The 25057-nt window shown below is 39.8% G+C and overlaps 1 long non-coding RNA gene across 1 annotated transcript in view; it reads left to right on the forward strand.

Annotated features, from left to right (window-relative positions):
- Positions 1–19167, forward strand: part of LOC124711974 — a 50665-nt gene extending 31498 nt beyond the window's left edge. Inside the window, exon 4 of the long non-coding RNA XR_007005551.1 lies at positions 17636–19167. This is a non-coding gene — a long non-coding RNA (uncharacterized LOC124711974). The remainder of the gene's footprint in view (positions 1–17635) is intronic.
- The last annotated feature ends 5890 nt before the right edge of the window (positions 19168–25057 follow it).

Below are 25057 nucleotides of genomic sequence, written 5' to 3' on the forward strand. Positions count from 1 at the left end.
GAAGTTTTGTTTCACACTAACCCGGCGTAGAATTCTCGTAGAGTAGGTGAGCGGATGTGGTGGCAGGTCAGCACTTGTGAACAGCAGCTGGTGCTGGTGGCGTCGGATGTACGATGGTTTCCACGTCTGCGTCCCCGCGACGTGTGTGAGAGCTGTATACTCCCCGCACTGGATCTTCTTGGTTGAAGCGTTCTATGTGTATTTCTTCTTAGTCAAATACATTGAAATCTTCTTTGCTGTTTTATAATTGCGAATTTTTCATGTCTTCACCATTTTTCATTCGAATTTTGCTCCATTAGATACTTGAACATATTCCAGTGTCTCAGAGTAAATCCCTTGTCATATTATGTTCGGTTGCTATGGCAACATGCAACAGCTTCTTTTCTCATTTTTGACTGAAAATTCGTGTTTTTTCGGACCTTTCACACAAGTCGCCACATTCTAACATTTTGTGACATCTTAAAGTGTGTGTGTGGGTTATACTGATTTATTTCCCCAAAACCACATTCCACTTCTTTACAAGGTGACTGACTTGGAATTTTGCAGCCCCTCTTCTTTACGGGATAGTAGGCTGCTGGAAAATTTCTTGAAGTCTTCTCCATCGAATAGAGCTAGGTACAGGAACTTTTAAGCCACTTTCTACTTATAAAGTGAGTAGACATACGAACTTTCCTTTTCGTCAGTTAACGATGTATTTGACTTTCATGCACAACGTAATTCACGCTTTCAACGTACATTTGCAACTTTCTGTACATACCTCATACCGTCAAACATTAGAAGCAAAATGAGTTACAATTAGAAGAAAATTGGCTTGACTAACCACGACTTTCTCAAAATGAATCCAAAAATGCGTCTTGCCTCTACCAAGGCTGAGTCAAGAGTCTACAAGACTACTTTTTCAAGTGTTCTTGTTTCACATAACAATAGTCAATGACATAATAAGCACAGAGTGGCATAAAAACTCCATGGTTCTTTCTTACACACACACTAAACCTCAACGGATTGCCCGACAAGTACTTGTCGGTGCCGTTCAACCACTGCATCTACTTTCTTCCCGCGACTGATTTTAAACCTGCACACACAAACATATGATGTGCAGTAGGTAGGATTTTACCATCCTACACTCGTATCTAGAATATCGTGTGTTCGAGATGGTAGAAGGCTGAGTGATTCTAGAATTTACACAGAAATTCATGAATCACTACAGCCTCTGATGGTATTACCTTAATGTCAGTGACGTTCCTATTCATCTCACTGTCAGACAGGAAGTAGTCAACTATCGACTTTCTCTTAAGACTGTACCAGGTAATCTTGTGGCTCTTCCTTTTCCTGAACCAAGAGTTCCCAACCAGCAAGCCATTCCTTTGACAGAACTCCAATAGTCTTTCACCTTCCTCATTTCGGCAGCCCCAACCCTCTGGTCCAAGCACACTGTTGCAGCCTTGTCTTTCTCTTTTAACATGTGCATTTAAATCCCAGGGTATTAGGCAGGGTAATAGAAATTAAACCAAAATAGCTACAGGGGCCTACTGGGCTTAATCACCCACTGTAGTGAGGTCCAGGAGTGAACGCAGGACCAGAATAGAAAGAAAGAAGGTACCAGTAATCCTAGAATGATAATCAACAACCAAGAGGATGCTAATGTAAACCTACCAATGAGTGATAGGGCAATACTGAATGGGAAAAGTGTGGGACCTGTGGGTAGTAGTAATGGAGGGTCTAAATATGTGAGAAAGGTTAACCTTCATGAAGAAAGGATGCTTGGATAGTAATTATGTGAAGAACCAGATGGCATTGTATTGGGGTTATTGATTAAGCCTGTCATTAGTGGACGGACTGGCCAGAAAAGAGTGGATTTTATTTTGGATTCTGCTTGTGAGGCAGGGATGATAAATCACTCATTGTTTAATGAAATCAATCAAGAGGGAAGTTATCCCACACTGCCGGTGTCAAGAGTGGACATTATTGGTATAACTAGACTCAAAAGTAAGCCAGTGCAGTAGGAGACCATGGTAGACTTTTCTTAAGGTAATGTTACCTTCTCTCAAAGTTTTTTTGGCAGTGGAAAATTTAGTAAATGTGCCTATATTACTAGGTTTAGATTGGGTGGGGGAGCATCAGCTAGTACTGGATTTCAAGCACAAGAAATTTCAGGTAAGAACCAAAGAATCAGAGAAGTTTGTGCATAAATTCCATGGACCATGGGAGTTGATGAAATGACTGCACTGGAAGTCTGTATGGCAGAGACATTCTAAAATGGAAAAAATGAAAGGGTTCTAATGTGTAGATCACGTCTGGGAATGTTAGGTGTCACATGCTTGGGTAAAGATGAGACAAAGAGGTCCTGAAAAAGATTATCGTATACTCCATGTGCACAATAAGCATTAAATTGTGAGGCAGAGAGAGAACATGAAGGCAGTAAAGCCTCAGACAAGTGTTGTCAAATTATTGTTTCAAAAATTTCAAGGGGCGAGCCACACACTTGCTGAGGGGAATGAGAGGACGATGAGAGAACATGGAAACAGCAGCTGGTTTCTATAATAGTGCATTGTAGTCGACTTATAAAATGATAGGTCAAGTATTCGTCAATCCTTTTACATTCCTTTGGAGTGGGCCACAATATTAACATTATCATCATGGTTATCACAGTTCCATGGGCATTAAGTGAATGGCTTAGTTTATGACCGATATACACGATACACAGAGGCTCTGTTAAGGAGTTTCACAATATTGTTGAATTACATAACTTGACAAGGCAAGTTTTTTTTGCAAGTGTGAAAAGGGTATATTAACCGTTGAGCAGGCATGCCATTCTTCATAACAAGATTGGGCACATTCTATGCTTTCTACGCATGTAATGAATAGCTGTCTTTATATTAGCAAGGTAATCATGTATGAGCAAAATCGCATTTTAATCTTAGTTTAATTAATCAGTGGTGGAACAAACTTACATCATATAAGCTAAAGCACTGTCTAATAAAACAATAATGAAATAAACTTTCATTACATCACACTGTTGCCACGGACAGGTGTTACCGCACAATTACAACCCACTCGAAGCATTAAACAGTGTAGCTGCATCAGATCCCACCCAACTGGTTATTAGATTACTAATTATCTCATAGACAACCACCTCATTATGGACAGGGCCCTCCAGTGATCTCCCTGAGGAGGATATCCAACATCTCTGTAAATCAGTCCCAAGCTGAAGAACTGCTTGCATAAGGGCGAAAGGTGGACCAACACGTTATTGACTTGCTCAATTTGTGAAGCTCTTTCTCTTGAATAAATCATCCATTTTCTCTGAAATTATAAATGTATGTTTGTCTGTACATGTACATCACATCTGCCAATTTCTGCCCCATTCGGATAATTCCTTCTTGTTGCATCATTAATTTTTTTCTTAGAGTGTATTATTATTTGTACAAATATAAATGAAAAAATATGCACGCTCACTTCGTAAAGCCTTGAAGAGCAGACATTCAGTGGTAACCTTATATTTCATGCATTTCCGGTACATAATGGATGTACATGCACTTCTCATCATGTTTGTGAAACATACTAAGTGTAGCAGATTTGCAAATTTACATACCTCTGACTCATTGGGTATGTACTCAGGATCCTAGTCAGAGACATCAGGATCACTAAGTACGTCTTCTTCATTTTCTTGTAACTCTTGGAAAACGTAGACGGATCCTTCTTAGCACCAGTCCTTTTACCTGTCGCTTGCCATTATGTTCCCATGGCAGGCAGCCACTGACATTTACCATGAAGTGTCACCCTGACTTTTGTTGAGTGAATGAGAACTTTTTCCTGATGTATAATATTCTACTGTTCAATTACCCTGTAACTCAAAATACACAGCATTGGCGCTTACTGTTGTGTTCACCCGAGCAATTCAGTTATTTTCTGAGTATGGTGAAAACATTAAATTCCCGGCCACCTACTCTCATTCTGAATTGGATTACTGATCTCCTAATAAATCTCTCCATCATTATTTAATAGATGTGTGTTGTAAATACTAAGCAGGAATAGCAGAAGTAAATGCTGTTACTTGCAAAACTGTTCACACCATGTTATTTGTATTACCAGCCATAAAGCCATTACAGATCATAGCTTAACTACTCGCCATTGGCAAGCTAATTATCAAACAGAACATGGAATCAAATTGCTCGAGGATGGCAAAGAAAATCAGCTGAATCATTTTCGAGGAATGGCCCAGCATTAGTCTTAAATGACTGATGGGAACAGTCGAGAACCTAAATCTGGGCTGTCAGGCAGGGACTTGAACCCCACTCCTCCCTATGCAGGTCTAGCTTATTGGTCAACATGTCCGAGTTATGGAGGTTGGATAAGGAATACGTTTTTCCTGTAGAGGTTCTTGTAAAAAGTTACTACGTAGCCACTGTGCAAGTGGTAATGAACAACAGTAACTTTCCTTATTATAAATAACTAGTATGCAGGATGTCAGATGAGGTTAATAAATGTACAAGAAAATGAAGCAGAATAATTTTGTTTCTTGACACTTGCCTACTTTCTCCAGTGGTGTTGCCACTGCCAGGAGTTAGAGGCGTCTGATACCACAGGCAAAAAAAGCGATGAAATATTATTTGTATGGTCAGAAAAGACAGTGCTTTTGCATGGAAGATGCCTCTACCACAATGTCAGGATATAAAAATACACATATCAGAATACAAGTACAATCTTTCATGAACCTCCCTCACAACCTTTTGCATTTAGTTTCCACTCTGGCAATTTACATTTTGTAAAATTTGATGTTCTCTGTGTGACACGTAAAGAGATAAATACCGTATTTACTCGAATCTAAGCCCCACTTAAATCAAAGCCGCATCTGATAAATGAGACTTGAAGTCAAGGGGGGGAGGGATCGTACCTGAAATTTGAGACTCAAAATTCAAGGGGAGAGAAAAGTTTTAGACCGCATCTCCAAATCGAAACAAAGTTGGTCCACTGTAACATGAGACAAAAGTTTAGGACGAATGGATGAAGATACAGCTACAGTAGTTTGGTTCCAGTCGTAAGCTTAGCAGTTAAGCTTTACCAGGTAGCCATTGCTATGTGTCAGGCGCTCCGTCCGTATTTATACGGGTACCCTTCCTTTTTGACGTGCTTCGTCTGGTTTGAATCAATTGCTTATTTTGCTTTGACCTGATATGTGCCGTTCTCTTTGTTATAGATGTTTACGTCACTCTAAGCTGAAAATGCATTATTGTACTGTCATGCATTGTTTGTTGCATTCTGATAATGAGTGTTTATGACCTGTCGCCGCTCGCAGCATGGCTTGCTTTTGTGCGCGCTACTGCCGCTTACAGTAATAAAAAAAAAGAGTAATTGTCTCAGTAGCGGAACAATGTCAAGAGACTGCTATTTGTTGTTAAATACACAGCTTATTTCTTTGATAATGATCAACAAGAACCAAATAATAGACTGCATATGATAGAAGATGTTCTGAACGAGACTTTAGCAAAAATTTGTACCGTTTCAAAATCTTTGCAGACGCCTCTTTAGTACATTACATTCTGCACAGAAATTAGAGTCATCTTAGATTTAAAAATCGAGTCAGTTGCCGTGCTTCATTTCTGACTGTATCACTATTCAGCGTAAGAATAATACAAATATAAACATGACATGATATGTATATACTTCCGCGTTTGCTGTTGTCTCACTCTAGTTTCCTACTTTATTAGGCAGACAGGATTTAAATGAGATAGCAGCAAACACGAAAGAATACATGGCATAATGTTTACATTCGTATTATTCTTATGGTGAAGAGAACACTGGATGTGATTCAAGATTCATAAAAGTTCCTATTAGCAACCATCTCTTGCCACAGGTAGAAAAAAATTCAGAACGTAGAGTTGGCCATATTGACACACATCCCAGTCTTGCCAGTCGGATTTTCGTAATAGATTTTTAGTGATGACTTCAAATAAATACAGTGTGTTGTTGTCTTCAGTTTGTAGACTGGTTTGATGCAGCTCTCCACGCTTTTCTATCCTCCGCAATGCAGAGTAGCAACACTTATAAAATAAGAATGAAATAGAAATTAACCTCTGAAATTTAAAACAAAATTTTATTAGGTTTGCAATACATCTTATACGAAATGTTTAAAATATCAGTCATGATTCTGAATCACTATCACTCGATTCTTTGTTGCTCATTTCTTCATACAGAACGTCGTCCTCCATACCATCTAGTGCACTGGATATCGAACATTTTTTAAATGCTTGTTGCACAGTCTGATCTGGAACACACTTCCATGCATCATAAATCCATTGGCACATTTGCGACAAACTTGCTCATTTTACGTGTTCTGTTAGTGACAGTTGTCTGTCACTTTTCTAAAGCCAGTCTGTGTACATGCGTTTAAGCTTGTCCTTAAATGGTTTATTCAAACAGACGTCAAGTGGTTGCAGAATTGACGTCATCCCGCCTGGAATTACTGCCAAGTCCGTTTTGCTTTCCCCTAATTTCCGTTTTACTGCAGGTGTTGTATGGTCTGCGTATGCATCTAATACCAACAGACTGCGTAAACCAAGCATTGCGCCAGGACGACGATTCCACACACGCCTAATCCATTCCAGCACCATGTCCTCCGAAAACCACCCAGTTTCGTTTGCTTGTACAATTACAGTTTTTGGAAACACGTCCAATTTCGGTAAAGTCTTTCGCTTGAAAACTATGAATGGGGATAATTTATGTCCATCTGCTGTGCAAGCAAGCATCACGGACGTCTGCTGTTTTTCGCCGCTGATGTAAGAACACTTATGTCTTTCTTTCCTTTGGCGTGTCAAAATATACTGGAGTTTGGTCAGCATCTGACCAAGAAGGTATTGCTTTTCTGTGCACCGCCTAATCATGAAGCACTGAAATTCCACAAGTTTTTCTTCATAATTTTTCGGCAGCTTCTGTGCAACTAAAGTTCGCCCCGAAGTGAAAAACCCCAGTGCTTCATAAACAGATCAATCCAGCTGCGACTAGCCTTAAAATTTTAGACTTTTTGCTCTCTAGCAATTTCATGTGCCTTAATTTTTAAAATTTCGGCATTCACAGGCAGGAATTTCTGACGCTGTTCCTTATCAAATTCATTTAAAATCACTTCTATTGCATAATATTGGCCACACTTTGTCCCGCTAAATGCTTTCCTGCTACTTGAACATTCAAATAATTTGTCTCTCTGCAGTCGCCATTGCCTGACGTTGCTCTCATCAATCCTGTATCAGCACGATTAGAACTTTGTTCCTTAAAAGAAACAACTCCCCCCTCGAATTTGGCAGTATAATGAAAGTGCTTCATTGTGGTTCACTAACACCAACAAGCACTTCACAAAATTCCACAGAGCAATAGGTGCTGCTACGTGAAATCTTAATGAGCCCCAGTGTATCAACTCGTGCAACAATCCTAAAGCCTTATGCCTTGTTTGTATTTTTGTGTAAAGAAATTTATTTTTGTTGCTACGAATATTTGAAAGGCTGCTACATTCAAAGTTGAACAATAAGGAATTTCTATTTACTTTGTTGGATAATGTATGAGACTGCAGTTGTCGAAACTCGGGGCAGAGAAAAAAGGTCGTCTTCTACCTGTTTTCTTAATTTATTTACTGACGCAGAGGTTTTGGCACCTGTATTTATCTATGTGCCTGCAAAGCCTGTGTAGCGCTACATTTATTTGACAGCAGAAGATAGTTGTGGCGGCACCTACCAACATTTTTCAGAACTTCCGCTTCCTGTGCACTCAATTAGATGCTTGTGGTAGAGTATGGTTGCAACTTTGGTCTTTTTGACGTTGGGGATGAAAAAAGGAGAATTATAAACTTCGATGAAAATCAGCCTGAAAGGTGAGCTGTTTTCGTTGAGATGAAAGTTTTGTCAGATGACTCATCATAATCTTATTTTAACTGTTCTCATTACGTGTTTAATCTACAACATTATCCACAAGCTGTTCACTGTACTGAGTTAAAAAATTTTTGCAGATTGTGGGATCACATTATGTGTTGAAATTTTTCTGGGTGGGCTCTATAATTGGGTTTAATACTTAATGATTCACATTTTTTTCTGTTGTCATGTGTTTTTTGTCAAACCGGTGCTTTCTGATGGTCAGCTTCAGTTTATTGGGGGAGTTTTAGGAAAGTGTGTTGCATCTGAAAAAGAGACTGCATATAGAACACTAGTGCAATCCCTTCTTGAATACTGCTTGGGTGTTTGCTGTCCCTACCAGCTCAGATTAAAGAAAGATACTGAAGAAATTCAGAGGCAGACTGCTAGATTTTTTTGCTATCGTGTTTGATCAACACATAAGTGTTCATAGGTACTTCGGAAACTCAAATGGGAATCCCTGGAGGGAAGGCAACATTTTTCTCAAGGAAAAAATTCAGAGAACCACCATTTGAATCTGATTGCAGATGATTCTGTTGCCACCAGCATACGAGGTGCGACAATAAGGTAATGAGACTGATTTTCTTTGCAAGATGTGGCAACCCTGCAGCCTTCACAATATCTTTGACCTTCGTCTGTAAGCTGCTTCTAGTCCATGCGGCACATCGATGCAACTGCTCAGTCATGAGTTGTGCTGTAATAAGTTAACACATGTTTGTGTCTCTCATCACGGAAATGGAACATCATAATATTGCACAATGGTATGCTATTTCTTTTTGCGTTAAATTGGGTCAAAACGTGATGAAAACTTACGGTAAGCTTCAGAAGGCTTTTGAAGAGGATGTTATGTCAAGAGCTCAAGTTTTTCGTTGGCATAAAATGTTTAGTGAAGGCAGAACGAATGTTGAAGATGAAGACCACAGTGGATGACCATCAACATCACGTACGGATGGCAACTTGGACAGGGTGCATGAACTTGTACGATCTGATCGAATATTATCTGTGAAAATGATTGCAGAAGAACTGAACATCAATTGAGAAACAGTTCGTCTAATAATAACTGAAGATCTTGGTATGAGAAAGATTTGTGATAAAATTGTCCCCAAAAATCTCACACTACAACAGCGAGAAACACTGAAAAATGTGGCAGCCAATTTGTTGGAGCAAGCGGAAATCAATCCAGAATTGTGCCTCCTGGACAAACAGTTAACCAATATTACAACAAATAAATTTTAGAAAGACTTTGAAAAGTGGTTCTTCGTGTCTGTGCCAACATTGCTGATAACTGGAGTCCGCATCATGATAATGTGCCATCCCATACTGCTCTATCAGTACAGCAATTTTTAACCTCAAAACAAATTTCAATACTACCACAGCCACCTTATTCACCAGATATCACTCCGTGCGACTTTTTTCTTTTTCCAAGAGTCAAAACGGCAGGCAAGGGACACCATTTTCAAAGAACACAAGCTGTCCAAAAAGCTGTGACAAGGGTCTTGGAGGATATTACAGAAGATGAATTCCAAAAATGTTACCATCAATGGCAGAAGCACTGGAAAAAGTGTGTGCAATCAGAAGGGAACTACTTTGAAGCAGACAGCACTAAACTGGACTAAAACAGGAAGCAACATTTTTTTTTTTTTTTTTTTTTTTTTCACATCAGCCTCATTACTTTATTGTCGCACCTCGCACGTTTCACGTTACTTAACATAGAGAAATTAGGGCTCATGTGGAGGCATATAAATATTTTTCCCTCGCCCTGTTTGTGAGTGGAATAGGGAAGGCCATGACTATTAGTGGTCAAACATACCCTCTGCCATGCACCATATGGTGGTTTGCAGTGGGTGTATGTAGATGTAGGTATAATTATATTTCATGCTCTGGCACTCTGTTCTTTCAAGTTTGTGAGCAGCATGCCAATGGAATTTCTAACAGTATTCCTATATTTCAAGCTGAGTATCTATGTAACTTTACACAGAAAATTATCCGATGGTTAGATACTGGCAAATTCCAATCCTATTAATATGAAAATAACTGTTAACCATAGTTGAAATCCACAAGTTCAAATATACTAATAATCTATAGTAGGAATAGGTTACGAAATACTCTTTTTGTTTTTCAACTTCTGGGAATTCTCAGTTTCCTACGTGATGTCTGCCAGCAACTTGTTAAATGACTTTTGATCCTTCTGATCCATAGACAGGTATACATTGTCTGCAGGGACATTATTTTTACTTGTAGTATCATAGTGATTAATGTCACAGTTCATCCTAAATTCACTGTTATTGCTAACAAAAATGCCTCTAGGGATAAAATGTATTGGCACAGAAGTATGAGAATCCCTAGGTCCCTGAAGAGGCTTCTGCTACCATTCATTCCTGTACCAGTGAACCCACTGAGAAGGAAAAAACTTTATAGATGAGGAACAAGCTGAGGTATACATTAATGAAAGATGCAAATCATAGATACTTGGTCTCCATACTGTACTAACACTAAGTGCTCGCTGTAGTCCCTAATGCTTTATATGCTTATCCCAGCTAAATGTAATCAATTAAATTACGAAGAAATCTGCTGCTTTGTTGAAAGTTGTGATCTTCTCGTCTGTACTAAATAGCTGCTTTGTATCTCCCAGTGGTAGCATAATATTAACTTGATGATACTGGTATTTTTTAAAGGTCATATTTGGCTAGATATTGAATTACTTGTTTCTGTTTCCAGCACATTACTACTTTTCATGCAGTTTTACGGTGAACACAGCTACTTCTCATTCAGTTGACAGAACTTTTCAATCCTCAAATCTAGATATTCAGATGATTTGTAACGAGCGGTTAATGACGTATGTTTTTAATTCCTTTTGAATTATCAAGGATTCCAAATCTCTTGCTTCATATTTGATTGAGTAGATCACAGTTCATCTGAAACTGATTTTTATTGTCAATTGACATAAACCATTAAGGAGTAAATGTACTGGGACATGAGTGTAAGAATTCAAAGATCCTTATAACTGTCTGCAAAATGTATGATTACCTATGTTACAGATTATTTTTACTGCTTCCTGCTGCTGAATAAACACTTCATTTACTTTAGGTGCACTGCCCCAGAAGATGATCTTATAACATAAGTGAGAATGAAAACATGCAAAATAAAACAGAGCTCTCGTCCTCAATTCAATGAGAGATGCTTCTAAGGGAAGAACATGCTAAACCAAGCTTCTTGATTAGTTTACATGTGTCGACTCCATTTTAATGCAGTACCCAATAGTCCGACAAAGAATTTCGCTGTGGGTGTTTCGTTTAGGATATTTTCATTAATAGTGCTAATTCTGCTGCTAACGTAACAATTTCGCTTGTTTCAAATTGCAAGATAGTATTTCTGGGATTAAGAATTAAATAGCTAATTGTAAGCATGTTAACTGTAAACATGTTCACCTATCATCTTACAAGGAACCACTTAAGTGTGATGTCGCAAGTTCAATCTTTAGTAAGGCTTATTTGTAACAGTTATGTCAGGAAAAATATTAGCTGCTAATGACTCACCTTGTGCATCAGGAGGGCAACAAAAAATGAGTGCCCGGGAGGTGCAGAGTTCAACCTTCTATGGGGTGTTTGTATTACACTTCACAAAATGGACATAGTTGACATTTAGCGAATGTTTGAAATAAACCATTAGCTTGCACCATGGACACCAAATGAAAATTGATGCACCACAATGATCACAAAGGTTTGCACCCTCAAGATTGAAAGTGAACTTCTTTGGAGTTACAGACCGTGCAGGACATCCACTCTTAAAGAATGCATATGGAGAATGATATTGGTGTAACAGGCTGATGAGAACTGATGAAATCTGATGGCATGCAACCAAATGTGAAACAGTCTGTCATGGAACTTATCACAAAACTGGCTATCCTTTAAGGCATAGCTGCAGATAATATGATCATATGGTTTACAGACATAGAAAGAAACAAATGTTCGCCCGCATCTCGTGGTCGTGCGGTAGCGCTCTCGCTTCCCACGCCCGGGTTCGATTCCCGGCAGGGTCAGGGATTTTCTCTGCCTCGTGATGGCTGGGTGTTGTGTGCTGTCCTTAGGTTAGTTAGGTTTAATTAGTTCTAAGTCCTAGGGGACTGATGACCATAGATGTTAAATCCCATAGTGCTCAGAGCCATTTGAAACAAATGTTCAGATGCTGAATTTGTCCAGTGATTCCAGGTGGTATGAAGTGCAATGTCACACATTTCGCAAGAGGGATAGTTTGCTCCAAAGTAGTATCATTTATATGCAGACCAGGAACTAAGTAAAAGTAAGTTTTTTGACCAACTGTTGGGCAAAAGCAGTACCCGTATCATAGTTGTAGTACTCTTGCGCACATTTTCTCACTTTCTGCACTTGCAAGATCAAGCACACGAGAGAGAATCATAGTGGGCAGAGCAACTCCAACTTCTCACAACACAGTAAATAATTTTCCAGCCAATTTGCCATCCAAATTAAGTCAGCATAACTGTATATGAATTCATTAAGGCACTGATGTTAGTTGATCTTGATACAACTCTCTTGGCACCTCTAATTTCCAGGACTTCTTTCATTTTCATTTCCTCTTCAAATGCTGACTGGTTGGAGATGAAAACAAATTTCTTCTGAATGAGGTATCGAATACATTGCTTCCCCCTACTTATAACTCCCGAGGAGATCACGAATGTAAAATTAGAGAGATGCGAGTGCGCACGAAGGCTTTCTGGCAGTCGTTCTTCTGGCGAACCATACGCGACTGGAACAGGAAAGGGAGGTAATGACAGTGGCAAGTAAAGTGCCCTCTGCCACACACCGTTGGGTGACTTGCGGAGTATAAATGTAGATGTAGATGTTCTTCCTGAACAATTGGATAGGTTTGTTTATCTCATCTACAAATTGTCAGGCTGATTCTGCAGTTTGCTATGCATCATCAAGTTGATGCTTTATTAGACATTTATTTATCTTACGTCTTCAAATTCTGTATCAATGTTTGAAGTTATGCAGCCATCCACTGTGTCCCTTGAAATCACTTTAATCTGTGTTGTGCATGATTTGATGTGCATAACATACTAGGTCACTATCATGGACATCCTGTAAATTATATCGAGCATCCTTGAAATGCACGAAAAGCAGTTTTTATATCAAGTAAATCTTCTCCTCTATTGAATATCTGTAGTTTTCATTATGTGCTACACATTCATATTGCTGTAGCCTCGTTCAAAATCTGTTCATAATTGTTTTTTTACTATGCTGCAGATGATCTTCCCTGTATGTAATTTTGTTTAGCACCCGCTCCTTGGACAATGATTGCCCTTTACTATGTTCCACTGGAGGCGGGATTTGTGGCTCCTTGCCCAACAAGAATGATGAACTACATGGCTCAACACCTGTTTCAATATCACTTTCACTTGTTAAGCACATTTTGTCATCATTGTACTCCTCATTTACATTGTCTACCCATTCAAGCATACAGGGTGTTACAAAAAGGTACGACAAAACTTTCAGGAAACATTTCTCATACACAAATAAAGAAAATATGTTTTGTGGACATGTGTCCAGAAATGCTTAATATCCATGTTAGAGCTCATTTTAGTTTCGTCAGTATATACTGTACTTCTTCAATTCACCGCCAGTTGGCCCAATTGAAGGAAGGTAATGTTGACTTCGGTGCTTGTGTTGACATGCGACTCATTGCTCTACAGTACTAGCATCAAGCACATCAGTACGTAGCATCAACAGGTTAGTGTTAATCACGAACGTGGTATTGCAGTCAGTGCAATGTTTACAAATGCGGAGTTGGCAGATGCCCATTTGATGTATGGATTAGCACGGGGCAATAGCCGTGGCGCAGTACGTTTGTATCGAGACAGATTTCCAGAATGAAGGTGTCCTGACAGGAAGACGTTCGAAGCAATTGATCGGCATCTTAGCGAGCACGGAACATTCGAGTCTATGACTCGCGACTGGGGAAGACCTAGAACGACGAGGACACCTACAATGGACGAGGCAATTCGTCATGTAGTTGACGATAACCCTAATGAAGAGAAGTTGCTGCTGTAAAAGGTAATTTTGACCATGTTACTGTATGGAGAATGCTAAGGGAGAACCAGTTGTTTCCGTATCATGTACAGCGTGTGCAGGCACTATCAGCAGCTGATTGGCCTCCACGGGTACACTTCTGCGAATGGTTCATCCAACAGTGTGTCAATCCTCATTTCAGTGAAAATGTTCTCTTTACGGATAAGGCTTCATTCCAACATGATCAAATTGTAAATTTTCACAATCAACATGTGTGGGCTGATGAGAATCCGCATGCAATTGTGCAATCATGTCATCAACACAGATTTTCTGTGAACGTTTGGGCAGGCATTGTTGGTGATGTCTTGATTGGGCCCCATGTTCTTCCACCTACGCTGAATGGAGCACGTTATCATAATTTCATACGGGATACTCTACCTGTGCTGCTAGAACATGTGCCTTTACAAGTACGACACAACATGTGGTTCATGCACGATGGAGCTCCTGCACATTTCAGTCGAAGTGTTCGTACACTTCTCAACAACAGATTCGGTGACCGATGGATTGGTAGAGGCGGACCAATTCCATGGCCTCCATGCTCTCTTGACCTCAACCCTCTTGACTTTCACTTATGGGGGCATTTGAAAGCTCTTGTGTACGCAACCCCAATACCAAATCTAGAGACTCTTTGTGCTCATATTGTGGACGGCTGTGATACAATACGCCATTCTCCAGGGCTGCATCAGCGCATCAGGGATGCGACGGAGGGTGGCTGCATGTATCCTCGCTAACGGAGGACATTTTGAACATTTCCTGTAACCAAGTATTTGAAGTCACGCTGGTACGTTGCTGTGTGTTTCCATTCCATGATTAATGTGATTTGAAGAGAAGTAATAAAATGAGCTCTAATATGGAAAGTAAGCGTTTCCGGACACATGTCCACATAACATATTTTCTTTCTTTGTGTGTGAGGAATGTTTCCTGGAAGTTTGGCCGTACCTTTTTGTAACACCCTGTATAAGACACCACACATTCCACTGACTCATCATGCAGGAGCACTAATATTTCATCTGTCACTTCTTTCTCACTGTGTGAAATTCCTTTGGTTTCTTTCTGATGAAATGTCAACTTCAGCAACTGTTGTTGTAGATACAGTGCAATGTTTGCTTTGTCTATTGTTGCCATTGCTCTACATTGTATCAACACCACTAAGACTGTAGTACTGTTGCGAGTTACTCGTTGACTAAGCAGTCCAACTACTCTTCACAGCCTCATGTTGTGCTCACCATTGGATACCTCCAGCCCCGCCCCCTGTTGCCAATAGCAGCCAACACTGTTGTTGCATGGCAGTCAATATGTGGCGTGTCGAATACCGTAAACATCATTGCCCTTTTGCGACCTTGCACCCAAGGGGTTCCTTGTACGCTGCGTCTACTAAGTTTGAGTTCAGAACCGTGGTCAGTGTACTTGTTTCATCAACAAAGATTACAAGACAATTCAAACACTTCAAAGTTATTGAAAGATCAATTGTATAGGTTAGAACAAACATGAGATGTCACATTTTACATTCCCCCACTCAGGTTTGTTCCATGTCTGTGACGCATTCTGACAAAGAGGCTTCATCCGTTCAACAGGGATGCTATTAATGTCGTGACACTTTGCCAACTAGAAGTCTGTGGTCCATGGAATCATAGGCTTTGACAAGGTTACAAAATATTCCAACAGTATCATTTTTTATGTTTAGCTCTGCTGAGCTGTTGTTTGTGAGGTCTTGCATTGCTTTCTTTGCAGAAAGACAACTGAGAGGCAGTTAACAAGTTCTGCTCAGATTTCAAAAACTTTTGAAAAGAGTGAAAGGACTGACACAGGTCTGTACTTACAAGGGAACCTCCCCATCGCACCCCCCTCAGATTTAGTTATAAGTTGGCACAGTGGATAGGCCTTGGAAAAACTGAACACAGATCAATCGAGAAAACAGGAAGAAGTTTTGTCGAACTATGAAAAAAATAAGCATAATATACAAATTGAGTAGTCGATGTGTAACATAAGCAACATCAAGGACAATGTAATCTGAGGAGCGCCGTGGTCCCGTGGTTAGCGTAAGCAACTGCGGGACGAGAGGACCTTGGTTCAAGTCTTTCCTCGAGTAAAAATTTTAACTTTTTTATTTTCTAGCAATTGATGTGTGTCAATTATCAAAGTTCAGGCACTCACACAATCAACTTCGCTCTCAAAAATTACAGGACATGTTCAGATTTGCTTGCACATATGCAGGATTTGACGGTCTACACACGGAAAAAATTGGAAAATGTTAAAAACATATGTTTTGACAGAGCACAGGGAAAACTGTGTGACTGTGAAATCGTTGCCTTCATTTGTTGCAGTTTATGTGACAAACTCTTATGTTTTCATCACTTTTTGGGGAGTTAATATCACATCCACAAGAAAACCTAAATCGGGCAAGGTAGAAGAATCTTTTTACCCATTCGACAAGTGTACAAGTTAGGTGGGTCGACAACATATTCCTGTCATGTGACACACATGCCATCACCAGTGTCGTATAGAATATATCAGACATGTTTTCCTGTGGAGGAATCGGTTGACCTACGAACTTGCGATCAAATGTTTTCGGTTCCCATTGGAGAGGAACGTACTTTCGTCTACTAATCGCACGGTTTTGCGGTGCAGTTGCAAAACACAGATACTAAACTTATTACAGTGAACAGAGGCGTCAATGAACGAACTGACAGATCATAACTTTGCGAAAATAAATAAAGTAAACTTTTCACCCGAGGGAAGACTTGAACCAAGGACCTCTCATTCCGCAGTTGTTCACGCTAAACATGGGACCACGGCGCTCCTGAACTGACACTATCCTTGATGTTGCTTATCTTGCACATGGACTACTCAGTTTGTATATTTTACTTATTTTTTCCATAGTTCCACACAACTTCTTCCTGTTTTCTCGATTGATCTGTGTTCAGTTTTTCGAGGCCTGTCCACTGTGCCAACTTATAACTAAATCTGAGGGGGTGCGATGGGGAGGTTCCCTTGTTAGAGTGGTCTACGTATCTCCAGTTCTGTAGATGGGTGTTGCCATAGTACATTTAATAAAATTTTAAAATCAAATAATTGAAAATCCACAATGGAGCAACGAAAATATTATGAAAAGGATAGTTGCTTCTCACCATATAGCCGAAATGCTGAGTTGCAGGTAGACGTAACAAAACACTGCCAAACCAAACTTTTGCCCAAAACAGCCCTTCATCGTACACACAGGCATGCAAATGCAACACACACACACACACACACACACACACACACACACACACACACACAGTCCCTGGCTGCCAAAATTTTATTGGTTTTCAGTCGAGCATTTGATACCTGTATCTGCTATTGTCTTGTGTGTGTGGGGGGGGGGGGGGGGGGGGGGGACCTGGTTCCCAGGATTGGCACAATGATAGGCACAACAGCAGGGTTTGCAACTTTCCAGAGAGGACCAAAGGGGTGCATGTGCAGGAAGACGAGTTGGGCGGTTTGTAGCAGCTCTAGGCGTGCCACAGGACTGGATGACATCAGGTGCCACATTGGAAACTGTCACTCTCACATCCTGTTCACAAGAACGTGGTCCTGAAAATGTTAGTACACTGTGCCTTGATTATTTCTGATGATTATCTGCAGTCTGAAGGGAGATATTGCTAACACTTTCAGGTGCCACCAATGAAGGATGGCTCATGACTTGGTAGAAGAGGCCAAGCTATCTGCATTCCTTCTGTACTATGGGCTAACAATCAGCGAGATTAGATGTTGCTGCAGGTGCAGGGACTGAGACTAGTGTTCTGGTCTGCTTCCAAGAGGGTAAGTTATGTTCATTAAAGACTCTGTAGGCCGTCGAGTGCCCAGTATGTATGGTGCGCTCCTGTTAACGTGGCAGCATGTACGTAGGCCAAACTACTCTCTCTGTTCCAGGGTTTTGTGCTGTGGAAGTGTGACTCAGTAAACAGAGAGAGCTTGAGAATTCAAGTGTGGCTGAATATTCCTTGGAGAATGGACACACAATAAAATTTGAAGAGACTATATTCTTCGCTCATGTATAATCACCAGTCATCACTTCAGCCCTTGGCTGGCTGTAGCTGATATGAGCTTCTCAACTTACCTTCCACTCGTGTTACCTTGGCCCTCCCTGGAAGGTTCCAGATGCTGCTGTCATGATTGTGTAGGTGGAACACTGTGCCAGCACTGGCAGTCAGTGGTTTCCTTATTCCTGATGACAGCTTGAAAACTGAGAAGATTTTACTAAGGCATGCCACTGTGAAAGGCTCCAAGGATACACAGAATGTTTAAGTCTGCCAGGAAGTATGCCCTGAGACACTGATTACAAACACAGCTTTATGCTAATCTTATCAAGTCAGCACAATATTTCAATATTCTGCTAGAAAACCCATCATAGCCAGCAGAATTATTACTATTTTGAGAACTGATGAATTTTGTTATCTCCTTAGGAGTCATAATTTTGAAACTATTGTTTGATATTCATTTGTGTAGCATGCCAAAGTAAATTTAATGCATCTATATTTGGTTGTTTATTGGTGGATGCAGTGCTTGATGCCACTGCCAGGAATTAATCATTGATTTCACTGGCCATCTAAGCATTATCACTTCTGCTGGAACTATTTTCTGCATATTCAATTTTTTTTGGATGGTTTTCTTGTATAGTAATATTTCATAATTGTCTTTACCTACACTGGGATTATTGTTTTTAGAGCATGTAGTGTGACAAGATAATGAAACTTTCACTGTATTGTACTTCCCACTTACACGAATACAGGTAAGACAACATTAAAGTAATTAAATATTTATTCAAAAGATTTTATGCGAATTTATATGCTTTTTTTATTGGTATGATACAATATTGTATACTGCATAAATGTTTTTCTGTTTAATGTCTAGTGTGCGAGCAACATGGCATGCTAACAGTGGACTCTTCATTGCAACAGCCGAAAATGCTGAATCGGCCATCACCACAGTTCACACAACAACTTGTGATCGCAAGAAGCTCCCACTGTTCAATGTTGCCAGCCTATGACTCCATTGTGTCTGTCACGTAACATGGCATATTTCAATGTTCTCTTATGTTTGAGCCTTCATGAGGTACACACACTCTGAAATTACATGGTCTATTATGTATGTATGTATGTAAGAATGAATCGGTGCTGTCAATAAACTGCATTTCCTTGCAACAATAAAACATTAAAGAAATTTGTGATTTTACATTGAAAGATTTACCCTTGTCACCTATTTAATTGAAAAAATAAAACTGAAGTATTGAATAGGAAAGAAAAATAACAATTATTTATGAGTTGCACAATTAATATCTTTGCAGTATGCAGCAAAAATTTATTCTTAATTTATAGAAATCTACCATGACTCCAAATTACAATTAAAAAACCCAGCAAGTAGAAAAAGTAAAGAATGTAAACATCATTCTACACCAGGAAGATTAATGTTGTTACGTTCTGGTGGAAGATATTGACCAGAGCACAGTATAATTAATACACAAAATTCTTCTGAACCAGTTCTTAACACCACAGGCGTAGTACACAAGTTTTCCTTTTTTAATGGTCGATTAGAGTATTTTACAATACTGGTGGTAATGCTGTTTCAAATCTTGATTACAGCTTGTTCTTCGAATTAGGTAGAGGTCTCACTTCCTAGCACAAGATACTTTAATCCTAAGAGTTATCCACCCCCTTGTCCTTGCTTTGTTCATTTTTATTCCTGTCTGTTTTATGGGGAAACAAGTCTCAAAGTGCTGTAGGAATATGTTTAAGAAAGAGTTTTCCATGAAATTTCTCTCTAAACTGTGTGAGTGAGCCAGTTTAACTCTGCAATACAGTATTCTTCTTTTATGATCTGTATCTAATTGGTCATTATACACTACTGGCCATTAAAATTGCTACACAACAAAGATGATGTGCTAAAGATGTGAAATTTAACCGACAGGAAGAAGATGCTGTGATATGCAAATGATTAGCTTTTCAGAGCATTCACACAAGGTTGGGGCCGGTGGCGACACCTACAACGTGCTGACATGAGGAAACTTTCCAACCGATTTCTCATACACAAGCAGCAGTTGACCAGCATTGCCTGGTGAAACGTTGTTGTGATGCCTCGTGTAAGGAGGAGAAATGCATACCATAACGTTTCCAGCTTTGATAACGGTCGGATTGTAGCCTATCGCGATTGCGGTTTATCGTATCGCGACATTGCTGCTCGCGTTGGTCGAGATCCAACGACTGTTAACAGAATATGGAATCGGTGGGTTCAAGAGAGTATTACGGAACGCCATGCTGGATCCCAACGGCCTCCCATCACTAGCGGTCGAGATGACAGGCATCTTATCCGCATGGCTGTAACGGATCGTGCAGCCACGTCTCGATCCTTGAGCCAACAGATGGGGATGTTTGCAAGACAACAACCATCTGCACGAACAGTTCGACAACATTTGCAGCAGCATGGACTATCAGCTTGGAGACCATGGCTGCAGTTACCCTTGACACTGCATCACAGACAGGAGCACCTGTGATGGTGTACTCAATGATGAACCTGGGTGCACAAATGGCATTTTTTTTGGATGAATCCAGGTTCTGTTTACAGCATCATGATGGTCGCATCCGTGTTTGGCGACATCGCGGTGAACACACATTGGAAGTGTGTATTCGTCATCGCCATACTGGCGTATCACCCGGCGTGATGGTATGGGGTGCCATTGGTTACGTGTCTTGGTCACCTCTTGTTCACACTGATGGCACTTTGAACAGTGGACGTTACATTTCAGATATGTTACGACCCGTGGCTCTACCCTTCGTTTGATCCCTGCGAAACCCTACATTTCAGCAGGATAATGCACGACCGCATGTTGCAGGTCCTGTACGGGCCTTTCTGGATACAGAAAATGTTCAACTGCTACCGTGGTCAGCACATTCTCCAGATCTCTCACCAATTGAAAACGTCTGGTCAATGGTGGCCGAGCAACTGGCCCGTCACAATACGCCAGTCACTACTCTTGATGAACTGTGGTATCGTGTTGAAGCTGCAGGGGCAGCTGTACCTGTAAACGCCATCCAAGCTCTGTTTGACTCAATGCCCACACGTATCAAGGCCGTTATTACGGCCAGAGGTGGTGGTTCTGGGTGCTGATTTCTCAGGATCTGTGCACCCAAATTGCGTGAAAATGTAATCACATGTCAGTTCTAGTATAATATATTTGTCCAATGAATACCCGTTTATCATCTGCATTCCTTCTTGGTGTAGCAATTTTTATGGCCAGTAGTGTATTTAATTGTTAACATTTAGATTAGATTAGTTTTACGTTCCATAGATCCGTGTAGAGGAGATCCTTGTGGATGTGGAACATGTCAATTTTTTTTTTTTTTTTTTTTTTTTTTTTAAGCTGAAATAACAATACTAATAGTATGAATATATACAATACATCATTTGTTTCTATTAAAAAATTCGTCAATGGAGTAGAACTAGCATGATCAGATAAACTATTGAGGACTGGTTTTACAGTCAAATCACAGCATAATATTGGACCTAAAACCAAATTTTATGGTTGTTACACTCTGTCCTGCACTTCTCACAACAAACTTTACTCTCCAAAGATGGACATGAAGTTTAGGTGTCCCCGGTCTGTACTGTCTGGCAGAAAATCAACGTTAAAGTTTCCACAAACTGTGATTCCTTGTTAAGTCTATATAACCTTACTAAAACTATTTGTAGCTGATGAATTTTTTAAGCTACCAGTACTGAATTTAGTGTTTTTCCTGATCCACTATTGTGGTACAGTATTCAGAGTCCTGTTCAGCACAATATTTATTAACTTGGAAGGCATGGGACTTAACTCCAGTGTTTAAATATATAGCCCCTCCCTATTTTTCCTCATTAGTTGTGTAGTAGCATGATCTGAGTTCCCACAAGTTTAAACAATCAGTACCTCCAGGTAAATACATGTCATATCAATATTTGTCTAGTTCGACAATTGCCACAGGTCTCAGATTATGGCTTCCTTGGAGCTGACTGATGGTATCACCAAACTCCACCCAAATTGAAGAATTCCGACCCATTAGATTGGTAATTAGTTGGTGATCAGTCTTTTTTAAATTTTCTTTTGTATTTCAGGAAGTCTGATTAAAACTAATCAACTCTTTCTGAAAGAAAGAAAAAAAACAGCTCTTTTGACCTCATCAACAATTTTCTGTATTGATTTTTATATTGCTTGTTGCACAACAAGATGCAAAGAATGTGCAAAGCTTGAGACATTTGGAAGGTTCAGAAGCATGGCAGCTGATTTCATGTTGCATTGTCTGTTATAATGGCATTGATTTTAAAATTGGTGTTATATTTTGTGATAACAGCTTTTATTCAGTTACTGATGACGCTGTGGAAGAAGTAAAGAAAATGACTCTTGAAAATCATGAATCACCATCAGAGTGGTAGCTGAAGATGTCGGTATGTGCTTTGGCTCATACCAAGCAATTTTTTTGGATGTTTTGGATAAGAACATGTAGCAGCAGGGTTTGTCCTGAAGTAGTTGAATTTTGATCAAAAACAAGGTCATGCAGACATCCCTCAGGAATTTCTAAATAAAGTCGTGGGTATGGGGAGCCAAGAGTGAAAAAAATTCTACAATTCTGCTCAGATGTGAAGGTTCTTCCCACTGTTTTCTCCAATTACAATGGGATAATGCATCATGAGTTCCTGCCTTATGGTTGTAAGGTCAATAAGGAATGCTACCTGAAAGTTATACACTGTTTGCATGAAGCAATCTGAAGAAAAACCACTCGTGACAAAACCACTCATGAAAACTGCACCACGATAATGCTTCCACTCACCCTCAATATTTGTTCATGATTATTTGACAAAAACAAAACTGTTATGTTGCTTCAGCCACTGTATTTGCCAGTCATGGCCCACCTGAGACTTCTTTATATTCCCGAGGCTGAAGAGAACCATGGAAGGACATTGTTTTGCCACCAATGTTGAGAGAAAAACAGTTTTGCTGAAGGAACTGACCACCGTAATGAAAAATGAGTTCCAGAAATGCTCCCAAAATTGGAAAAAAGTGATGGCACAAGTGTGTGATATCTGAGGAGGACTCCTTTGAAGGGGATAAAGTTGATGCTGACAAATAAATAAAAATTCTTAAAGAAAACCAAAAATTCCCATTACCTTCTGGGCACAACTCATATCTGATGCCATAATTATTTAGTGTGGTTGGCTTTATAACACTGACATATTTACTCAAGGGTTGTCACAAATGAAAATCGTTTGGGGTGACAGCATCACAGAAGAAAATAAATCAAGATCTTTTGTTCAAACAAATTTCGGGCTTGCAGCCGGTCGTCGTTCAATACTTCGCACGATATTTCAACTGGGCACCTGCCAGTCATCTTCAGGTGAATTTTAAAATTCACATCAAATCAAGATCTTGTCCAGAACCACACTGCAGTGGCAGGCTGGACACAGATTTGGACTCGTTTTGACTTCCTGGAAGGAGAACTTCATCTGAAGTCAAAGCAGACTTTACTGAGGATGATTTGCAAGAAACAATTTTCAAATTTATCTAGAAGCAGCATCGACTGAGTACAGTCTTGTTCAGCTTCCTGACCCATACCATTCCAAAGGTGCTGTTGTACACTTGGACTATACACGTCTATTCAAGTTTGGTGATGAGTCAGAACAACGAGAAGTTACCTACTGGCAGTAACAGCATTTTCCTTTTTCTTATCCAGTTTGGTAAAGTGATATCAAATATCACATTAAGCTCATTTAGGTGAAGATGATGTGATTGACTTATGTCCTACAGTGTTGAAAAGTATGCTATATGGAAATATGAAAACTTGTAATGTTTAGATGAACTTGCTATATTGTATAAACTTAAAATGAGGACAAATGTGCCTCCAGTGTATTCTATAATCTATAAATGCATACATAACTGTATAATTTAATTATGTAATAGTCATTATTATTTCTCTTTCCTGTCTCAGACATTATTATTATTATTATTATTATTATTATTATTATTATGCTGAACAGTAACTCCAGTGAGCTTAGCTCGAACAGAGAGTACTGTGTCAAGAAGGAATTGGACTGGATTGCAAACTGAATCAGTAAATGAGTCCAGAGCACTGCTGAATCAGTGCGTGAGCTGAGAGCACAAAGTGTGTGGTCACTCCTGAGTCACCTTGCAATGTACTCTGTGTGTAGTAGAGCAGTAGGAGAGTGGTGAGTGATTACTGGGAAGTAGCTCACCTGCAATCTACTCCGTGTGAAGTCAGGAGCAGTAGGCGAGTGGTGAGAAGAGAGAGCCCTCACGAATCAGTTCTTCTCACAGTGAACTGTCGAGTGAGGCAACATGGCAGTTCCCTGCAAGTTGTCTTTTCAAATTGAGAACAAGAATAAAAGGCAAGATATTGTTTTCTGCATTAAAGAACTCCTCTTTCTCCACTTTCTGTTCTTTTCTTGGCTCTAAAAGCTGCTCACAACAGAAAGGTGTATGAATATGTACATACATGCAGCTTGGCAGATGTTCCTGAATAGAATGGCGTATCTCATAGTGTCTAATTCAGCATGCTGCTTTATACACTGTTAAGGCAGCTGCTTTGGAATCTTCATTTCATCCACTGACATCAATGGGGAGACATTTTAGGTTCAAAGAGCTACCACTCTTTCTTTCCAAGTCACTGATCACTTACTCTGTAGAAGGTTCTAGCTCTTTTTTAATTAGTTCAGGAGAGGAACACCCATCTCTGACTGTAACTGTATTTATTCTGCAGTTCTTTCAAATGGAATTGCTCTAAAACTACACCCAAGAACACATTGGAAATCAGTGGGATGGGGTTGATACTGCTTTGGACAGACTGGGTGCTTCTGGCAATTAGCTATTTAAGTAGCCTCTTACTACACACATTGAGGCGCAAACTATGTCGCATATGATGTCACTGAGTTAGGATTGATGCATCAGTCACATCAATGTTTGAATGCTCCTCTTGCCTGAGTGATTTTCTAAGCTCTAAATTAATACTTTGACAGAGCACTACTATACATCCAGTGCTCGTCATACTACTCAAA

This window comes from Schistocerca piceifrons, chromosome 8 (assembly GCF_021461385.2).
Source record: "Schistocerca piceifrons isolate TAMUIC-IGC-003096 chromosome 8, iqSchPice1.1, whole genome shotgun sequence".
Classification (NCBI taxonomy): Eukaryota; Metazoa; Arthropoda; class Insecta; order Orthoptera; family Acrididae; genus Schistocerca; species Schistocerca piceifrons.